Here is a 10,792-nt window from a genome sequence, read left to right as displayed (position 1 = left end):
GGAAGTATGCCTCTGAGGAAGCCAGCTGATTCGCAAAACGCGTAAGTCAGGAAGTGACATCACGCCAGACCTACAGGGAGAGCCACGAGGGAGGTACACATGCCGGCAGGGCCCCTCCATAGAAGCTGCAATAGCCGGTGTAACACAGATGTCTATGTGTGATTTAACTTCAAAACAAATGTGATTGCAGACTTGTTTTTAAAGCATTTTTATTTTAATAAATGGTGTTATACTATTTTAGATGTATTTCTTTCAATATTAGAATTCATGGAACTGAACTAATGTCAGGGGGCCTATCGGCTCCCAGCGGAAGTAGTCAGGACCAAGGAGGAAGCGTTCAGGAGTAAAGTCCAAATCGCAGTACAAAAGGGTTCAAGCAAGATCGTGATCAAAATCCAGGCAAGAGTTCGAAAACAGGCGGATTAAATCAAGGTCAAGTCCAGAAATCAATCCAAATAAAATTATAGAACAGTCAGAACTAACAAACAGAACCTATATACGGGCATTGAACCGCCGTCCTGGGTGTCCTTTTATTTAGAATTTGGTGCCGGGCTGCATGACGTCATCACGCCAGTGTCACCGTGCCGCGTCACTGTTGCCCACATGGTGGCTTTAGGTGCCGCCATCTTTAATCAAGCACGCCTGCCGGCACAAGGTTCGTGACAGCTAAAAGGAAAAGGAAGGATCGGCTAATACTACGGGCAATATACCTTAATTTTGGCATGTAGGCAATATAGCCAAATGGTAGATACAACTAGCTGGATATAAAGGGATCTTTTTTGCATGCTACTAATAGCAGTGGAAGATTTAAAGGGGAAGTACACCTTATAAAGAGATTTCTAGACACCGGGTGGCTTCTAAATATCCATACATACTGCACTATTTTTTGGTTTTCTGTTTTTCTCTTCTCATAGGTGCTGATCTATTGTACAGTTCAGTATCATATATGAGTTTATATGAGTGTATGCTTAAGGTGTTGGGTTTTTATAATATATGTACAAATAATTATGCAGAAAGAGATTATGGAATCACCACTTTAACCAGGACACTGTCTTTATAATATTGTTAGTGATTTGATATCATCTGTGGTCTATGCAATGTATGAGATCTCTGGGGAAATTCAATAGACCAAACTATAAAGAAAAGCGTAAGGGAAATTGTATTTATTAAGATCAATGAGATTCAGAAACAAAGTATGAATGAAAAATATTGGATGAACTTGGATTTAACTTGGGTAAATTCTTCTGCTTTCTCTTTGTAAATAATGTAAATATTGTAATACAGTGTCATTTTGATATGTTATGATTTTGTTTTGCTTTTTAATTTTCAAATAAAAATCCCTGTAATTTTGCATGTGCAAGGACTGTTATATTTGTAAAATGTAAATATTGCATCAACATGGTTGCATCAAAACAAAACAACTAAAATGATATTATTTAAAAATGTTATAAAATATTATATGATTGGAAATAAATATATATGAATGCATTTCCCTGTCACAGAAAGCAAAATCTTTTGTCCGTTATGAATGAATTAACATAAAGCAAAATTCACATTTATATGCCACTTAACTGCTCCTATTAATCAGACACAACATGCTTAATTCGACAATGTAGGTAATAGAATTTACAGAATGAATCAATTTGATTTGCCATATTCATATTAAGTGATAAACAATATTCCAGAAACAATATACAATGCGCACATAATCCTCCACTGGAACAAAACCTGCATATGTTTTTAGCTCATTTTTTCAGCAAAAGCTCTTCATGATTCAAGAGGAAAAACATGATTTGGTCCTGCTAGTTCTTACATTTATTACTGCTGCACAATGATTTTATAAAGGTCTAAATGGTATACTGGGCAGGTAAAAACATAAAAAATATGTCTGCAAATTTCTTGCATTTGTTAAAAAACCTAGTAGCTTTTAGCTGCATGAAGAAGGTTATGTTTATTGATGTTTGCAAGTTACATAAAATTGTAATGAAATCATAATATTTCTTATGTATAAAATGTGTTATGGGTGCTCATCATTTAATTTTTTTGGTTAGCAATCACCCATCTCATGTCTTAGCATGATCACCCACTCTAGACATAGATATAGGCAATCAAAGAAATCTTAAAAATAGGGATGTGTCTGTTGTTTGGATTAATTTGCATTTGTTGTGTGTTCCCCTTTATCTTGAATTTAAATTTTGTATCTATTTATTAGATATAAAATACAAACAGTACACTGTAGTGAGACAGATTCATATTAGCTCAAAGCCTAATTAGAGCTCACAACAGAAAAACTCACCCACTTTCTATTCATTCGAATGATATTTTTAGACAAAAATGTATCCAATGTTGAACTCTAACTTTCACCCAATGACAAAAACACTTCTAAAAATCCTATAGGAATGAAAAGAAAGTGGGTGAGTTTTTCTGTGGTGAGCTCTAATTTCACACTTTAACAAATCTGCCCATTAGAAGCTCCTATCATATCAGAGATCAAGCACATATGCTTGATAAAAATGTAGCGTTTGTCACTCTGTAATATATGGTTTTAGCTGCTTTGAGCTAATATGAGTCTGTCTCACTACAACGTTTATATTTTCTAGTAATTAATAAATAGATACATAATTTAAATTTCAAGATGAAGGGGAATGGACAATATTTAATATGTTAATTCTGCTGGTTTCATTTTTTATATTTTTGATCTGTTGTCGTTGAATCCTATATAATAAAGTTGAAGTGTCTCTGCGTCCAGTCCCTGTGTCCGTGGGATTGCGCTACTGCGCATGTGCCCCACGGACCGTCTCTGGCGAATTTTCTACATATGTTCTAGCGCCCGTTTAACGGGCTTAATGTCTAGTAAATAATAAATAGCAAAGCTCAGTGTACTATTGTGCTTACAGCAAGTTCTTCACAACCTGCTTTACTTTGTAGTTAGTTTTCCCCTCAGTTTGAGGTGGGTGAGGTTTGATTAGTTGCACCTGAACAGACTGTATAAATGGAACTCCTGGGACTCCAGTGGAGCTTGATCTAGTGTTTAACTGCTCTTAAGTGTTTGCTCTTTAAGTGGGGGCTCTGTAAGTGGAGTTATAAACACAGGAGTTTCAAGCTAAAGCCGGTTCAAATTAGGTCAAATGTTTGTCCTAAACCCTAATTATTTTTTTTAAATTTCTGTTCTGATCTGTAACTGGGATAATGAGTGCTAGCAAGATTGGATGTCTGACCCAGTGCACAGTCTACCATATGTATGCAGATTTGGAAGAGATCCAAACTGCTTACCTCTGTGGTGGTTGTGAACAAATTGCCACTTTGGAGGCTCGAGTTAGAGCACTAGAGCAACAAATTGCAACACTGTGGTCGATTGACAATTTTGAAAGGGAGTAACTAAAACACTAGATTTTAGTGCAAACTTAAGTGCAAACTTTGACAGTGTAAGGGCATCTCTGCAACATATTAAGTGGGAAATGCTTTTCACAGGGTTAAACACAGGACAAAAATGGGAAGTCTTTAAAATGCTGCTTGATAAATATACATGTCAGTATATTGCCCTTGTAAGCAATGAACGTCTTTGCAAAGCAAAACCTTTTTGGTTCAATAGAAGTGTTGGTGTTGTACAATTTTTGTACGGGCGACTATTTTGTCCAAATGCATTAAAGTCAATGGGTGTCCAAAGAATTTTGATGCACAACAATTTTTATGTGTGTACCAATTTGGATGCGCATCAAATTTTTTTGGAGCAGCAAGTTTTTTGCTGGAGAATTTTTGCCACAGTTTGGCAAAAACATTCGCCGGCGGCAAATGCAGAAATTTGCTGTGAATCCACGCCCATCACAAATTCTGAACCTTGCAATTCAACATTGAACCTCATTTTCCAGTTTGCTGTCCAGTTTCCCAACTTAGTCAAATAACTCTGCAAAGTAGCAGCATCCTGTATAGAAACTATAGTTCTGCACAGTTTAGTATCATCTGCAAAAACAGAAACAGTGCTTTCAATGCCCACCTCCAGGTTATTAATAAACAAGTTGAAAAGCAAAGGACCTAGTACAGAGCCCTGTGGTACTCCAGTAACAACACTGGTCCAATTATAACATTTTCTTTTTTTTTCATCTCAAGATTGACATTTTATGAGATGTTTTCTTTTTTCCATAGCCTCCATTTAGACCCTCTCACACCTGCCATTACGGTGGCTGGGTCTGGCTATTTTTCATTTTTAGCCTTCACTAACTTTTTTCTAAAAGGCAAGAGGTTCTTTGGTAAACTAAACCAAAAATTTCCCGAAGGTTATTTAAAAAATCTGTTGTTTTATGGTTATTCTTATATGTTATATTTAGTTTAACTTTTCTTATTGTATATACTATGCTTTATACTTATGGGAATGGAATGGTTAATATTTTCTATATATCTGGACTGTGGCTTATACATATTTAATGTTCAGGCAACAACACATCAGGCAACTGTAATATTTTACAAGTTGAGTCTTCCCGGCTCATAGGGACAAACATAGCTAAAAATAATATCATAATGTATCATGGCTACAATAATTTCTATTAATGCTAAGGGCATTTTTGAATATGATAAATAAACTATACTTGGTATTAAAGGAAATTAAAAATTTAAAAGACAGACCATATAAGCTACAGTCCAGATATTACCTACTGTTTATTATGCTTCTGGACCTACTAACTGTCGATCAAGCTCACTTCGATCCCAATGGACGATATATCATCCTGGTGGGAGAATATATGGATACACCTATGGTCTTATGTGATGTTTATGTTTATTTGCCCAACAAGCATCAGATCAGGTTTCTGCAAAATGTCCTTAATAAATGTGCATCCTGTCACCCTTCATACCAGGTAATTGGAGGTGACTTCAACTTAAGGTGGCCATACACGGGCCGATAAAAGCTGCCGACAGACCAAGTCGGCAGCTTATTGGCCCGTGTATGGGGGCCCCCGACGGGCTTCCCCGATCGAGATCTGGCCGAAAGTCGGCCAGATCTCGATCGGATGGGGTTAAAAATCCCGTCGGATCGCGGCCGCATCTGTTCGTTGATGCGGTCCCGCGATCCGACCGCCCGTTTGGCGAACGCTAGGATCCGATCGTTGGGCCCTAGGGCCCACGATCGGATCAGCCCGATATTGCCCACCTCAAGGTGGACATCGCCAAACGAGCGGATCTATCCGTGTATGGCCACCTTTAGTCTTCTCTCAATTGAGAGACCGTAAACGCCCCTCCCAGACCATTCAGCACGTATTCTCTCTCGTGAGTTTAGGAAATTGTCTACCAAGTTTGCTTTTTTTGATAGTTGAAGAATTAACCACCCAAAAGAAACTCACACTTTTTACTCTCCTGTCTATAAGACGCATTCACGGATAGATTACTTCCTGATTTCACAAGCTTGTCTGCATTTAACTTACACTAGTAAGATCCACCCCATAACATAGTCTGACCATTCTCCTATATCTCTGATTCTAGACTTGGTTAAACCACCCCCAAAACAGCCACATTGGCGCCTTAATGAAACAATATTGTATGACCCAGATGTCTTTAAGCAAATAGAAACAACTCTTAAAGACTATTTTCATACAAATGAGGGCACAGTACAAAACTTATCAACACTGTGGGAGGCTCATAAAGCAACAATTGGAGGCCAAATTAAAGCTATAATATCACGGTCGGCACCCTAAATCCAGAACCAATGCTAAGAACCCTGTTCTCAGCTCTTCCTTCTGCCTTTAACAGCCGCCTTTCACCTCGGGAGGAACCCTCGGCTAATTGGATGCCGCCAGGTCTTAATAAGAGAGGTGCCAAGTGAAGGGTTCTGGACGAGCAAAGGGGCACAACGGAAAAGTATTTTGGGCAGAAGGTCGCAGTACAAGGCGTAGGCAGAAAGTGGAGTCAAATCAGGCCAGGTCGGGGCAGGCAGTGTACAAGCGGAGTCAAACAGGCAAGGGTCAAACCAGGAGATCAATCAGGAGGGTTACGGATAGAAGAGTCGGTTACCAGGCAGGGTCATGATTTCGGAAGTCATAATCGTCACAAAACAGGCAGGGTACAGGCATCGTCACAACAGGTATCAGAATCAGACAGGAATAAACTCAGATAGGCACCAGGAACTCACTAGGAATGAACCTATAACGGGCAAGGAAAAATAAGTTTTGTGGCTTTAAATACTTTTAAACTTCGCGCGGCTTAAGAAACTGTACTTTGCAGCTTAGAGGAGTGGCAGCGTCCCTGCAGACCTCCTCCCACTAGACGACCAGGCTAAGTTATTATACATAACCAATAACAAAAAAAGAATAACTCAATCCAAGTATGCGACTCTTCAGACCCAACTTCAAAACCTTGAAACTCAATATAATAAACGGCACTCAGAGCAACTTTTAGCGCAAAGTTTAGAGACAAGAAAACAACTCTACGCACTTAAACATAAAGACACGGAAAAGGCTATTTTGTGGACCAAACAAAAGTTTTACGAACAGGGAGACAAGCAACATACTTTATTAGCTAGGAAGCTTAAAGAACATAAGATTCAATCTAGGATTACTTCCACGAAAACCCCATTGGGACAGCTGACATACAATCAAGACAAGATAGGTGACATGTTCCATAAAAACTACACAACATCTTTATAATTTAAAGTCTAATATCCCTGAAGCCCCAACTCTAAATCAGGACTCTTAATTACTAGATTCCTTGCAGATGCTAACCTGCCTAAGTTATCTGAGGAAGAGAACAATAGTTTAAATATCACATCCGAGGAATTGGCTTACGCCCTTAAAAATATGCCACATGGAAAATCTCCGGGACCGGATGGTTTTTAAATATTATAATATCTATTCCCACATACTTAGCCAATACTTAGTGAAACTTTTTAATGAATCTCTTGCAGGGTCACCTATTCCATCCTCAATGTTGGGATCTCTTACACTCATTCCCAAAGAAGGGAAAGACCCCAACATTTGCTTTAGTTATAGGCCTATAGCTCTTCTTATTTCTTATTTTAGCAAACACACTTGCCCCTATTCTCCCAAGGTTGATTCATACTGACCAGGTAGGCTTCATTCAAGGCAAACAGGCCGGAGATAACACAAGGCATGCTATAGATTTAATAGAGATTCTGAATAGAGAGTCCACTCCGGCAGTCCTTTTAAGTTTAAATGCAGAAAAAGCATTTGATTGCCTGAGTTGGCCCTAGCTATTCACTCTGTTGTCTCATCTTAATTTCACAGGATCTTTTTTTGGCTATCAAAGGCTTATACAGTTGTCCTTTATCCCCTCTTCTATACGCTTTAAGTATTGAACCCCTTGCAGCAGTTATTAGGAACTCTCCAGATATCTCAGGAATAGTAAAGGACTCAACTTATAAAATATCAGTCTTTGCAGGCGACGTTTTGCTGACATTGACTAAACCTTTGATTTCCCTCCCAAACCTCCCACAAGGCTTTAGATATTTACAGTAGACTTTCTAACTATAAAATCAATGTCAGCAAGACGGAAGCCCTTTCTTTACACATTTCACGGCTTCAAGACATCTTTCATTATCGAAGGCAAACTGTAGCTTTACAACAAGGTTCCCCACTCTTTGGAAATATGGACCCCTTGGGTAGTATTAAACTCCAATGATTGACACTTTTCTACATATAAGTGAGTCTACATTGTTCCATATACATTCATTTTCTTTTTTCCCATTATTGCTCTTATTCATTAGTCATTTCAATTTCAATTGTATGAGTATGACAATGTTGAAATACAGATTTTCTCTATTTTCTCAGATTTTCAATATATACTTGATAAAGATTACAGTGTGATGTATATTTTAACATTTCTGTAATGTGTTTTGTCAAACAACACTGTTACAACTAATAAAATTTAAGTTACAAAAAAAAAAAGGGCATTAACTCAAGGGATGAAAACATAATTATGCCTCTTTATAGGTCCCTGGTAAGGCCTCATCTGGAGTATGCAGTGCAGTTTTGGACTCCAGTCCTTAAGAGGGATATAAATGAGCTGGAGAGAGTGCAGAGATTTGCAACAAAACTGGTTAGAGGGATGAAAGACTTAAATTATGAGGGTAGACTGTCAAGGTTGGGGTTGTTTTCTCTGGAAAAAAGATGCTTGCGAGAGACATTAGAGGACATTATAGACAAATAGCAGGGGACCTTTTTACCCATTAAGAGGATCACCGTACCAGAGGCCACCCCTTCAGACTAGAAGAAAAGAACTTTCATTTGAAGCAGCATTAGTGGTTCTTCACAATGAGGACAGTGAGGTTGTGGAATGCACTGCTGGGGATGTTATGATGGCTGATTATGTCAATGCTTTTAATAGTGGCTTGGATGATTTCTTAGACAGACATAATATCAAAGGCTATTGTGATACTAAACTCTATAGTTAGTATAGATGAGGGTATATATAGTTTATATGAAGGTATGGAGGGGTGTGTGTATGGATGCTGGGTTTTGAACTTGATGGACTTTGTCTTTTTTCAACCCGATTTAACTATGTAACTATGTAAATCTGCTCCAAAGTGTTGCTAATGTAAAAAAGTTGCAGTTTTCAAAATTACTGCTTTTGAGATGTATTGTATAAATGTAATAACTCTAGGTAAATTCCTTTGGAAATTGTTACTTTTGTTTTCTAACCTATAAGTGACAATCTTATTGCCCATTGGACACTATGAACAAGATCACCAGTAATATGTATAACCAATGTTAGAAAACAAACCTCTTTGTTCCAATTTCATCAATATATATTCTGACATATTTACATGAACATAAAGCATGAAGAAAACATCTGATCTTCTTTTCTTGTTTAAGAGTTTTGGCAATGTGCCTAAGAGTGTTGTTTCCAAACTAGAGGTACATCTGCATTTATAATGGAGGAAAAGCTGTCCTAATGAAATGATACCATTGTAACAGATGTTTTAATACAAAAATTACAGCAACTTGTGTGCAGACCCATGCAATATGCAATTGAGCAGAGATTTCTGCAGTTTAGGGATATTTCTTCCTTCACAAGCGTTTCACCTATAACATTCCTTCCTGCAGCATGGGGGCCCTAATTAGCCCTCAAGTTCATGGGGTAGTACACGCTGTAATGGTAAGGTAGTCATAGTTACCGGCCGCTGTTGAGGTCAGCTCCAGGTAAGCTGGCAGGGCCTATACCACAAGGGTTTGAGGGATGGCAGTCTTAGAAGCTTCTAGCATACCGGGCCTAGCTGTGATTGGTTCTTTGGGTTAACAGGTGACTGCTTGTTGATTGGTAGGCAGATGTTTTTACCCAGCAACGAGTGGGCAGCAGTCGGGGGGCCTATAAAAAGGGGAACATCGGGGCACTGGGTAACAGAGAAGTCATTAGACCTGCGAGACAGCGATGTCACTGCGAGTTCCTGTGAGCAGCGCTGACCTGACATCACCTGGACCAAGTACCTCCATCTGAGCAGCAATGGACAAATCTGGATGAGATCCTCCACTAGGCACAGTTTGAAGCTGGCTCTGAGGAGCTACGCTTATTGAGCCAATCGTGCCTACAACCCTCCCCACAGAGGATAACAACCGGCGCTGAGTCTCCGCCTTCAGAGGAAGCGACATCACCGATACCACCCATGCTGCAGACAAGAGCTCCTGCAAGACCCGCCCCTTTTAATCGCTACAGTACCCGCAGCTATAAGGGTCCGGCCAAGAAGAAGGGTACAGTTCCCGCTAAGTCTTCAGCCAAGAAGAAGGCAACCCAGAGCATCAGCTCCTTTCTGCACAGCACAGCGCATGCGACTTAAAGAGTGACTGCCCAGCCTCCTACTGACTGGCCACCTATGACGCTTTCAGCATCCCAGGGCCGTTCGGCTCCACCCGCTGGAGGTGTTTCACCCTCAGCACCATCTACTTCCCGAGTGACAGGCCATCCTCCTACTGCTTGGCCATCTATGTCACCACCAGCAACTCAGGGCCGTCCGGCTCCGTCTACTAGGGGAGGCAACTCCCCAACGATTCAGAGCTGTAACACTTGTCAATCTAGCCAAGAGGGTGTGGGCTCCTCTAGAGCAGTTGCAGCAGCAGCAGCAGCAGCTCCTGTTCCTTCCCCTACCCAGCCTGTGCTTGCTTTAAAGGTCCAGACTCCGCTGAGGGAGCCTGCATCAGTCAATCTTCTTGAGAGCAGTACTGCACAGGATATAGGTAATGCTGACAATGCTCAGTTGTTGAAATCTTTACTTTGTTTGCTTGCCCCTGGCGCGGCATCCACGCAATCAAGCGGAGGGGCCCCATAATCTGTATTTAGAGATTCTATTTTATGTGAAACAACCCCCCTTGGTCTGCACTTATCTCAGTCTATAAAAGATAAAATAAGCAGGGGGGAATACATGGATTTACTATCTTTATTGCCCTCAGTAAAGGTATTTTTAAATGATAAGAAGAGTGAATCAGAGGAGGACAGGCATAGGCTGGTAGCTAGAACCTTTACTAACTGGTTGCAAGCATTTTGCATCTATGCTAACATCCTGTGTTCCAAACACCCCCAGTTAGGGGCTATTTTGTTTAAACATGTAGATATCATCCTAGAAGCATACAAGTCTTATGGGGGTATTTCTTGGTTTGTCTATGAGGACAAGTTTAGACAGAAGATGGCTGTTCAGAGGTCGATTCCTTGGGGCACTAAGGATGTTGACCTTTGGATGGGCATGATGGCTCCGCGCCCAGTGATCAACCCACTGGGGATGCAGAAACCGGGGCAAAAATACAATACTTGTTGGGCATATAATGATTCAGCTTGTAAATGGCAAAGTAACTGTAGATTT

The sequence above is a fragment of the Xenopus laevis genome, chromosome 3L (genome assembly GCF_017654675.1).
Source record: "Xenopus laevis strain J_2021 chromosome 3L, Xenopus_laevis_v10.1, whole genome shotgun sequence".
Taxonomy (NCBI): Eukaryota; Metazoa; Chordata; class Amphibia; order Anura; family Pipidae; genus Xenopus; species Xenopus laevis.
The sequence above is the reverse complement of the archived record's forward strand: the minus strand, read 5'-3'. Positions refer to the sequence as shown.